Below are 12315 nucleotides of genomic sequence, written 5' to 3' on the forward strand. Positions count from 1 at the left end.
CACGCCCAAAATACCCCCATGCTGGAGTTCGTTGAATCCCTAAAACCTGGCTTCGAACTTGGTTGGCTTTGCTTAGATCTGGCTTGTCTGTGGGAGGAGAACAAGGTGTGGGGCAAGCACATGGAAGAGGACAAGGCGTGGGGCAACGCGTTAGCTTTCTGGGATGCTCTCATCTCCCAACATCTTTCTTTGAGCTTAGACTTAATTAACCAATCCAAATGCAGCACATGGTTTTCCTGAAGATCTGCATGCCACCAACAAACAAAACATACAAGCAACAAATTGACTTGTGCGATCCCTTTAGGAAGACTGTCAACAAAATGAATAATTAAAATTTGAATTAATTTTGTAGAAAATGACATTCAAAGTTTGAATTAATTTAGTGTTAAAGGGGACTTTGTCTTTGAACGCCAAAGGGGGCAGAGGAGGAGATTTCGATCTGTTGCAGGAGATTCCGTCATTTGGGTTCTCCATCTTGTTGCAGGTAAAGGCAAATTTTCGAGCAATGACCCATCAACGAACTCTGGCGAAGGAGCAGCATCAAACGACGCCGTTGCTGTGGGTAAGGTGTGGGTGAGGGCATTTTGGGTACAAAAAGGCCAACAGTGATCACGTGTGGCGCACATGATTACTGTTCCGTCAGTCAAAGCGGCTTTGACTGACGGATTGCCTGAATTGCAAAAAATTGAAACTTTAGGGGGGTGGATTGCAAAAATTGAAACTTTGGAGGCGGAATTGCAAATCGCTGACAACTTTAGGGGGGTAAAGTGTAATTTTCCCTTTTGATTAATTCTTTGAAGCAATAGTAAAAAAAACTTAAGATTTATATGTGAGAACTTTGGGGAATATTATAGATCATGAAATTATGTTGTTATGAATTTGTGAGTGTAGATTCTGAAACTTTAGTGTTTCGTCATAAGATTTCAATCACTTTAAATTGCTCATGCTTTTGTTTTTTTTTATTCAAACAGAAAAATCTCTCAAAAATTTGGAACTAGATTAGGATTTAATTAATTTAGATTTAAAATTGCTTTCAAGAATACAATTCCCTGTGGGTTCGACCTCGCACTTGCAATCCATTAACTACAATTGATTCGTGCACTTGCGAGTTAAATAAATTTGCACAACAAGTTTTTGGCGCCGTTGCCGGGGAATTGTTTATTTTTTGAAACCAATTTATTTCTAGATCCGTTTTATTCTTCTACTAGTTATAATTAGGATTTTATTTTTCTGCAATTTGTTTTGTTTTATTTGTGTTACTAATACAAATTTTTTTTTTTAAAAAAAAAAGATTTTTCTTTTTGTTTTTTGTTGTTGTTTTGTTTGTGTTACAGCCCTGCTACGATCGAGCACACTTTTAGCCAAGACAGCAACCGCAATAGTTCAGTAGATTTTTGCCAAAATCTTTTGGTCCTTTTTTGTGAGTTTTTAGTTTCTGTTTAAATTAATTTCTGCTTGCAATTGTGTTTAGTTAGTTTAATATAATTTAATTTAGTTCAATTCATTTCAGTTTTTAGTTTATTAGTTTGTTAGGTTGTTAGCTTGTTAGTTCCTATTTGCATGTTCGGTCGTAGGGCTTTAAATCTGGAGTTAAACGCTTTTGATCCTGAAATTGAAAGAACAACGAGAGAGAATCTAAGACAGCCACCAAACTCACCCACCAATTCTCAAAGTTCCGAGTCTGATTCGGAAAAGTCTGTTAAGATGGGAGAACGAAATCAACCTAGATCCCTTAGGGAGCTGTTCGTACCCAACATTACCAACACACCGTCATGTATAGTGTTGCCAGCTACTCGCTTCGAGCTGAAGCCGAGTACAATAGGTCACCTTCCTACATTTAGAGGATTAGAGAATGAGGATCCATATGTTCATGTGAGGATTTTTTTGGAAATTTGCGACATTGTTAATACACAAAATGCCCCAGCAGAAGCGGTGTGCCTTCGGTTATTCCCTCTGTCCCTACATGATAGGGCGAAATCCTGGCTACTCAACAATAGACCTGGATCTATCACTTCTTGGGATATGTTGCAAAGCAAGTTTTACCACAAGTTCTTCCCAATTTCCAAAATCAATGCCCTCCGTCTACAGATCACCAATTTCAGACAAAAAGAAGGGGAAAGATTCACCGATAGCTGTAGCTGGGAGAAGTTTAAAGAGCTTACTATAAAATGCCCAACCCACGGGTTTGAGAATGAGGTGCTAGTTCAAATTTTCTATAGGGGACTAACACCAAGTGAGCGAAACTCGCTTGAGACGATGAATGGTAGAGAATTCTTAAGTCTTACTGGGGATGAAGCCTATAAAACTTTAGACGAAATGGCTGAACGAGCACAACAATGGGATTTTCAAGATAGTTGGGACAGACAACAACCCACTCCCAAGACAGGAGGCATTTATGAGGTGAGGAATGATGCTAAATTAAGGGAGGAGGTCAAGGTTCTCAGGCGTCAGTTTGACACTATGGTCTTAAACAAACCAGTGAATGTAGCAGATACTTACCAAGTTGATGCATGTGGGTTATGTGATAGTCAAACGCACTTCACTCAAAATTGCCCAACTTTGTCAACAGAGTACCCAACTGAGCAAGTCAATGCCTTCAATGACTACAGAAAACCCACCACTAGACCGTTTTTTGAAACGTACAATCCAGGGTGGCGGAATCACCCAAATTTCTCTTGGAAGCAGAATCAGCCATTGAACCAAAGAGATACCTCCACTCAAGCTCAAAATTAGTTCAGGCCATCTGACCAAGCTCAACCGCCTGTTTATCAGTCTACCACTCAAGTGCCTGCACCACAGTCATCACTGGAAGACATGATGAAAGCATTCATGCAATCAATGGATAAGAACATACAAGAGATAAAGCAAGATATGAAGAATACTACCCTGAGCAATTCCCAAGATATACAAGAGCTAAAAGGTTTTACCAATCAAGCCGTACAGGAAATGAGGAATTCCAACATGGCCAACAACAGAGACATACAAGAACTTAAGCAGGCTATGATCAAGGTAGAAGGACAAGTTGGCCAGATAGCAAATCAAGTGGGGGAAAGAGAAAGAGGGAAGTTCCCTAGTCAACCCGTGCCTAACCCAAAAGGGCAATTTGTGATTGGAAGTTCCTCTGCCTCTATGCATGATCAGGAGCATGTACAAGCCATCACCACTCTGAGGTCAGGCAAACAGGTGGATAATCAAGTGGTCATGCCTGAAGAGACCACTAAGGCTGCAGAAGAGAAGGAAAACCTGGACAAGCCTACGGAAGACACAAGACCGGACATTGCCATTCCGATTACTGAGGATCCTTCCAAAAAGTATATACCCAAAGCTCCGTATCCAGAAAGACTGAAACCGCCAAAGAAGAGCTCGAAGTTCGATGATATTTTGGAAGTGTTCAAGCAAGTGCAGATAAACATTCCATTCCTAGATGCCATCCAGCAAGTGCCTTCTTATGCCAAATTTCTGAAGGATTTGGTCACCATCAAGAGAAAGACGAACGTCCCCAAGAAAGCTTTCCTGACTGAGCAGGTCAGCTCTATCTTGCAATACAAGATGCCTGTAAAGTATAAGGACCCTGGATGTCCTACCATTGCTTGCAAGATTGGTGACAATCGAGTTGAGAAAGCTCTGTTGGATTTGGGTGCCAGTGTAAATCTACTGCCATATTCAGTATTTGTTCAGTTGGGATTGGGAGAGTTGAAATCCACTTCAATTACACTTCAGTTGGCTGACAGATCTGTGAAGGTTCCAAGGGGAATTATTGAAGACGTGCTGATCAAAGTTGATAAGTTCTACTACCCTGTGGACTTCATTGTCCTAGATACAGAGACGGAAAATGCAGAAATTCAAGTTCCAATCATATTAGGGCGTCCCTTTTTAGCTACGGCTAATGCCCTAATCAACTGTAGAACTGAAGTCATGAAGATATCATTTGGAAACATGACAGTGGAACTGAACATCTTTGATATCAGCAAGCAGCCATTTGAGTATGAGGAGGTCAGAAGCACATGCTTAATTGAGGAGATAGTAGAGAAAACTGTCAATGAACCAGATATTGAAGACCCCTTGGGAGAATGCCTGATTGCACTGGGAAGTGACATGGCACTGGACACTTTATTGGAACAAGCTGACGCCTTGTTAGACTTAACGCCTGAGATAAAGACGGAGACTACAGAAATTACTTTGACATCGTCCCCTGATCCATCTTCATTAGTAGTTGAGCCTGTCAAGCGGGAGTTGAAGCCTCTACCAGACACCCTGAAGTACAAGTATCTGGATCCTATAGAATCTCTGCCTGTGATCATTGCTGCCGATTTGGATAGTGATCAGGAACATGAGCTGTTAGAAGTTTTGAGAGAGCATAAAGAAGCAATCGGGTGGTCAATAGAAGATATCAAAGGAATCAGCCCTACAGTAGTGATGCATAAGATTCATCTGGAAGAAAATGCCAAAACTTCTCGCGAGCCACAGAGACGGTTGAATCCGGCCATGCAAGAGGTAGTTCGAGCAGAGGTAATTAAACTTCTGGATGCGGGAATCATATACCCAATCTTTGACAGCAAATGGGTGAGTCCCATTCATGTGGTGCCGAAGAAGGCAGGGATTACAGTTATCAAGAACAAGGAAAATGAGTTGGTCCCCACTCGTGTGCAGTCAGGATGGAGAGTGTGCATTGACTACAGGAAGTTAAATGCCGTGACAAGAAAAGACCATTTTCCTCTACCTTTCATCGATCAGATGATGGAGAGATTGGCAGGCCATGAGTACTACTGTTTCCTTGATGGTTACTCCGGTTACAACCAAATTCCACTGGACCCCGAAGATCAAGAGAAGACTACTTTCACTTGTCCGTTCGGTACGTTTGCCTATCGCCGTATGCCGTTTGGATTGTGCAATGCACCCGCCACTTTTCAGCGATGTATGATCAGTATCTTTTCAGATATGGTTGAATGTCACCTGGAGATCTTCATGGATGACTTCTCAGTCTTTGGTTCATCATTTAGGGAATGTCTACATCATCTCACATTGGTGCTGGTACGGTGCAAGGAGAAGAATTTGGTTCTGAATTGGGAAAAATGCCACTTCATGGTGAAACAAGGAATTGTTTTAGGGCATGTAATTTCCCACAAAGGTATTGAGGTTGACAGAGCTAAGGTTGATCTGATATCTAACCTTCCGCCCCCGCGGACAGTTAAGGAGGTTCGGTCATTTCTGGGACATGCTGGGTTTTACAGAAGATTCATCAAGGACTTCAGCAAGATAGCAAGACCTCTATGTAATCTATTGGCAAAAGATGTTCCTTTTGACTTCAATGACAAGTGCCAGACAGCCTTTGAGATTCTGAAAAAGACCTTAACTTCTACACCAATCATTCAGCCACCTAATTGGGGGGTTCCGTTCGAGATAATGTGTGATGCCTCTGATTATGCTATGGGAGCCGTTTTGGGTCAGCGAGTAGAGAAGATTCCGCATGTCATATACTATGCCAGCAAGACTCTGAATGATGCACAACTTAACTACTCCACTACTGAAAAGGAGTTGTTAGCTGTAGTGTTTGCTCTGGATAAGTTTAGATCTTACTTGCTAGGATCTAAAGTCTTAGTCTACTCTGATCATGCTACGTTGAAATATCTATTGTCAAAGAAAGATGCTAAATCTCATCTCATCTGGTGGATTCTGTTGCTACAAGAGTTTGATATTGAAATTCGGGACAAGAAGGGTTCCGAGAATGTGGTAGCTGATCATCTATCCAGGTTGGTTGTGGACTTTAATGATAATGCTGTGCCGATTGCTGAGACATTTCCTGACGAACAACTTATGTACATCTCTCAAAATCTTGCACCATGGTTCGCAGACATAGTGAACTACCTTGTCACTGCCCAAATGCCATCACATTGGACCAGGCAAGACAAATCAAAATTCTTGGCTGGGGTGAAGTACTTCTTTTGGGATGATCCTTACCTGTTCAAATACTGCCCATATCAGATTATAAGGAGATTCATTCCTGAAAATGACCAGCAAAATGTCCTATCTTTTTGCCATGATCATGCATGTGGAGGCCACTTCAGTTCTAAAAAGACCGCGGCGAAGATTCTTCAAAGTGAATTCTATTGGCCCTCCATTTTTCGTGATGCCCATGCCTACTGTTCAGCCTGTGATAGATGCCAGAAGTTGGGGAGCATTGGAAGAAGGAATATGATGCCGCTGAACCCGATCCTTATTGTGGAGTTGTTTGATGTTTGGGGCATTGATTTCATGGGTCCCTTCCCTAATTCTTATGGGTATCTTTTCATCCTTGTGGCTGTGGATTATGTTTCCAAGTGGGTGGAGGCTATTGCCTGCAAGACTAATGATCACAGAGTCGTGTTGCAATTTTTGAAGGAAAATGTGTTCGCACGTTTTGGACACCACGTGCCATCATCAGTGATGGGGGGAAGCATTTCTGCAACCGATATTTTGAGCAACTCATGAAGAAGTATGGTATTACTCATAAAGTTGCAACTCCCTACCATCCTCAGACAAGTGGGCAAGTTGAGATATCCAACAGAGAAATCAAGAGGATATTAGAAAAGACGGTGAACCCGACAAGGAAGGACTGGTCTCTTCGACTCAATGACGCTCTGTGGGCATACCGGACTGCATTCAAGACTCCAATTGGCATGTCTCCCTACCGACTCGTTTATGGCAAGGCTTGTCACCTCCCTGTGGAATTGGAGCACCGGGCTTATTGGGCTATAAAGCAGCTAAATTTCAACCTCACCAAGGCTGGTGAGCAAAGGAAGTTACAGCTAGATGAATTAGAAGAATTGAGGAATGATGCCTACAACTGTGCCAAGCTATACAAAGATCAGATGAAGAAGATCCATGACCAAAACATTTTGAGAAGATCATTTGAAGTTGGTCAGAAAGTCCTCCTTTACAACTCACGTCTGCATCTGTTTCCAGGAAAGCTCAAATCCCGATGGACTGGACCATTCATAGTGCGTGCAGTTTCTACTCATGGAGCCATCGAAATCCAGGATCCTAAGAATGGAAGTGCTCTCAAGGTCAATGGTCAGCGGTTGAAGCCATTCTTGGAATTGGAAATTTCGGAAAGAGAGGAATTGCCTTTGGAAGATCCTACGTTGTCTACTTAATCATCAGCGGTGAAAAGTCTGGTTGAAGACTGTAAACTTAGCACTTATGGAAGGCATTCCTTTTTCTTTGGTATTTTTAGTCATTTTTTGTGTTGTTTCGTCTATCTTCATTTTTGTTTTATTTTTGTCTTTTTCAGGACAGGTGTTATTATGAGTAAGTTTGGGGGTCGTCTCTTTGCTCACTCTGGTTCCTTATACCTCTTGGTATTGTGTTTCTGCCTACATTGAGGACAATGTGTGATTCAAGTTTGGGGGTGTGGAAAAACGCTTTGTCTATCTTTGTCTATTTATTTTTGTTTTTATTTGTTTAGTTTTATTTGTCTTTTTGTGTTAAAAAAATTTGAAAAAAAAAAAAATTAATTATGCTATGTTTTTGTCAAGTTTGAGTTAAACTGTGACTGTGGTTTGCATTTCATTAGCTTGCGTAAAGGGTTGAACACATCATTATGTCATTTGGAGTCTAAGTCCTTTGACTTATTTTTGGGTAAAAGAGATTTCACTTGTTTTGAGATAAATTTTTATGAGCACATTAGCATGTTTTATGTGAGGTATGATGTTTGAGCTTAAGCTTGTTCTCTTTGAGATTTGTTGGATGACCTATTGATGAATAACTATTGGCTTGCAAGATATAAAAAAATAAAAAAATAAAAAAATAAATAAAAAGAGAAGGAAAAAGAAAAGAAAGATCATGTTGAGTTTTTCGTTGAGTAACCGGACCTCTTGCCTCATTAAGCATTGAGTGTTCGTGTCAAAAGGTGTGAAATTCAATATTGATTTAAGATATGGCTAGTCTGGCTTCGTAGCCTTGTTGACTTAAGTTACTAAGCCCTTAGAGATGTTTTACATCTAGTGCCCTAAAGCCACCTGGCTTGGGAGTCATTGGCCTAACACTTGTTACATGGGTCAATTAGAAAGCTTAAGGGAGTTAGACACTACAAAGTCTGTTAAAAAAAAAAAAAAAAAAGTTGCATATCTTGCCTTGGTTGTTTCATCTGTTAGGGATTCTTACAAATTTTATGGAACTTGTCTTGAGTTTAAGCTGAAAGCTTCATGATTGTATGCTAATTACACTTTACACATTTTAGAACATATGAAGTCTAAATTGTTCATTTATGAGTGATTTGATTCTGGATTTCCTTTTGATAGTGATGATGGTGTTTGTCTTTTTAAGTTTGCTCATGAATGAGAACCATGGTTTATGTGAAACTTTTTTCTTGTTAACAACATAGTACTACAATGTTTGTGGGTATCATTCCTGTTAAGCCCTCACGAGACTTCACTCGTCCACTAGGGATGCCTAGGGGTTTAAAAGGCTTATTGCATATGCTAAATGCAATCGTCTCTCCCACGAAAGAGGATTTATGTTTTGTTTTGTTTTGTTTTCATTCTATTTTTCGTTTTGTTTTGCTAAGGGACTAGCAAAAGTTAAGTTCGGGGGTGTTTGATGTGTGCCAAATATTGCATATTTGGACCCCTTAATTTACTTGTGTTAATCCTTTAGCTGTGTTATTATCTGATGTTCTGTGTTAGTTTTGTGTTTTTAATATTTTGTAGGTGTTGAAGAAAAACTACTTTTTGTAAGAAAACATACTTTGAGAAGACCTAGATGATATGGTTAAGTTTAACCAAATCCAAGAAATGGGTAAATCGGATTAAGGATAAGATTGGATAAAATTTCGAATTGGATTCAAATTCAAATTCTACACATCTCAGTATTTTGACCATAACTTTTCGTTCACATATCTGATTGAGGTGATTCAAGTGGCGTTGGAAAGCTAACTCAAAATACTACAATTCATTGTGAAATAGAATTTTGCTAATTCGGACGTTTACTATTCCAAAATCGTCCTGTAATTAAATGGTACAAACCTGGACGAATTGTATCCGATTTCAACTTGTAAAACCCTAAGTTTTAGGTCTATAAATAGGGAATTATCAGATTAGTTGAGGGGACTACGAATTTGAAGATTGCAGAGGAGAAAGAAGAGAGTTTAAGGTTTTCCTAACTTTTGAATCTCTACTTTGTGATTCTTATTTGTAAGTACTCGATTTTACATTATGAATTCAATTAATTTTGTTTTGTCTTTCAATAACATGAGAGGCTAAACCTTCAACTAAGGTTGAAGATGAAGCCTCACTTATGATTAGCAACTTTGTTTCATGTATGTAATATTTCCCAATTTAATGGTTTAATTGCTCTATTGTTTTACTTCTAATCAATTGGATTGAATAACTCTTGGATATCTTTTGTGATTCAAGGATACACTTGATGATTTAAGATTATTCAATATAATTGATTGCTTGGTTTTCTTTGTTAAAAATTGGATTTCCCCTGTGATTTATTCTCTGGATACAATTGATGTTTTGATAAAGATTGGATATTTTCTTGTGATTTACGGATACAGTTAATGATTTGATCGAATATTGGATTTCTTTTGTGATTTGGGTTATGAATGGATACATGGGATCTTTTGATTAATTCTTTGAAGCAATAGTAAAACAAACTTAAGATTTATATGTGAGAACTTTGGGGAATATTATAGATCATGAAATTATGTTGTTATGAATTTGTGAGTGTGGATTCTGAAACTTTAGTGTTTCGTCATAAGATTTCAATCACTTTAAATTGCTCATGCTTTTGTTTTTTTTTTTATTCAAACAAAAAAATCTCTCAAAAATTTAGAACTAGATTAGGATTTTATTAATTTAGATTTAAAATTGCTTTCAAGAATACAATTCCCTGTGGGTTCGACCTCACACTTGCAATCCATTAACTACAATTGATTCGTGCACTTGCGAGTTAAATAAATTTGCACAACACTTGCCTCGGTCAAGGAAAGGTAGGGATTCGATTTTTGTGGTTGTTGATAGGTTTTCTAAGATGGCACATTTCATCTCTTGTCATAAAACCGATGATGCAACCCATCTTGCCGATTTGTTCTTTAGAGAGATAGTACGGCTCCATGGTGTTCATAGGAGTATTGTGTCTGATCGTGATGTTAAGTTCCTTAGCTATTTTTGGAAAGTCTTGTGGGGAAAGTTGGGGACTAAATTATTGTTTTCGACTACTTGTCACCCCCAAACGGATGGACAAACCGAGGTAGTGAATAGAACTTTATCTACTTTGTTGCGTACTATAATTCAAAAGAACTTGAAAAATTGGGAGGATTGTTTGCCATTCATTGAGTTTGCATATAATCGGAGTGTTCATTCTACTACTGAATTTTCCCCATTTGAGATTGTTTATGGTTTTAATCCACTAACTCCTTTGAATTTGCTGCCTTTGCCAGTTAATGAATAGACTAGTTTGGATGGTCAAAAGAAGGCTGAGATGGTGAAGAAACTCCATGAACGTGTACGGCAACATATAGAAAAGAAAAATGAGCAATATGCAACCAAAGCCAACAAGGGCCATAGACAAGTCATCTTTGAACCAGGTGATTGGGTTTGGGTGCATATGAGAAAGGAAAGATTTCTAGCCCGTAGGCAATCCAAGCTACATCCTAGAGGGGATGGTCCATTTCAAGTCCTTGTGAGAATCAATGATAATGCGTACAAGTTGGATCTTCCAGGCAAGTATAACATTAGTGCTAAATTTAATGTTTCTGATCTTTCTCCTTTTGATGTTGGTGATGATTCGAGGACGAATCTTTTTGAAGAGAGGGGGAATGATGAGAATCAACAAGCACCATTAAAGGATCCATTGCATGTTCCAGTTGGGCCTATTACTAGAGCAAGATCCAAGAAGATCAAAGAAGCACTTAATGGGCTGATTCAAGAGAATTGGGCTGGTTCTAAAATGGGTCATTCCAAGCTTGGCCCAAAGGATGATGAAGGCGTAATAAATTTAATCCAAGCTATTGATGGGGCAAATCTTTCTTAATTGGACATAATTTCCTTAGCAATGGTGTGAATTAATGGTTGATTATGGCTGATTGACTTTCCAATTACATACCAATTAATTGGCTGATTGACTTACCTATTTCAAGACCTTCCTTAGGCGTGATTTCCTTGCCAATTTTAGTCTATTTTTGGCATGGAGGAGCTGCTAATTTCATACCAAATTAGCCTTAATTTTAGGTTTCTATTATTCCTTTTTTGTTCTATCTACTTTCAAATGTTGGAACCAATTTAATTTCATTTCCATAGCAAGCAGGTAGTCTTATTTTCAGCCACACCTTATAAATAGCATGCACTCATTGTAATGAGGAGATCATGAATGAAAATACAAAAAAAGTGTGGTTTGCTTCTTCTATTGGTTCTTCAAAGAACTTGTGAACTTATCAAGGATTCTTCCTTGTGGCGTTCTAACTTTATACCTTCGGTTCGCATTTCATTTATAAACATTGGATCGAGGGTTGTTACTTTATACCTTTGGTTCGCGTTTCACTTATAAACATTGGTCGGGGTTTTCTATCAAAAAAATATGAATTTTAGCTTTCTGGGGTTAGTATTCCAATATTGTTGTTGGGTCTCAAAAGCTAGTCGATTGAGGTTCGCATCAGTCTTGGCTTGACCCTCTTGTTGAAATATTTGGCTGTTCTTTGCTGGTAAGCTGCCATAGTCGCTTAAGCATCATTCCTCTTTTCTTGGAGTGGGTCCAAGCTTAACTTCATTACTTCTTCATTCATCTCAGGATTGTAATGTTTTATTCAAAAACTAATTGAACCAACTTCTACTGGAATGACCGCCTCAGATCTGAATGCTAGAGAGAATGGGGTTTCCCCTGTTGGTGTTCAGATTGTGGTTCTGTACGACCATAATACTTATGGAAGGAATTCTACCCATGCTCCCTTCTTATCCTCGAGCTTCTTCTTCAATGTCCTCATCAAGGTTTTGTTTGTTGCTTTTACCTGACCATTTGCTTGAGGATGTCTGGGACATGAGAAGTAATTTCTGATATGCAGCTTATGACACCAACTTCAGAATGGTTCGCAATCAAACTGCTTACCATTGTCAGTTACGAAAGCATGAGGGATACCGTATTGACAAACAACTGCCTTCCAAAGGAAATTCCTTATATTCCCGGTAGTAATTGTGGCCGATGCTTCAGCTTCCGCCCATTTTGTGAAGTAGTCAACGGCGACTACGACGAATCGACATCCTCCTTGTCCTGTTAGAAGTGGCCCTACTAGGTCGACCCCCCATTACGCAAAAGGCCACAGTGCCGAAACCGAGCATA

This window comes from Corylus avellana, chromosome ca6 (genome assembly GCF_901000735.1).
Source record: "Corylus avellana chromosome ca6, CavTom2PMs-1.0".
Lineage (NCBI taxonomy): Eukaryota > Viridiplantae > Streptophyta > Magnoliopsida > Fagales > Betulaceae > Corylus > Corylus avellana.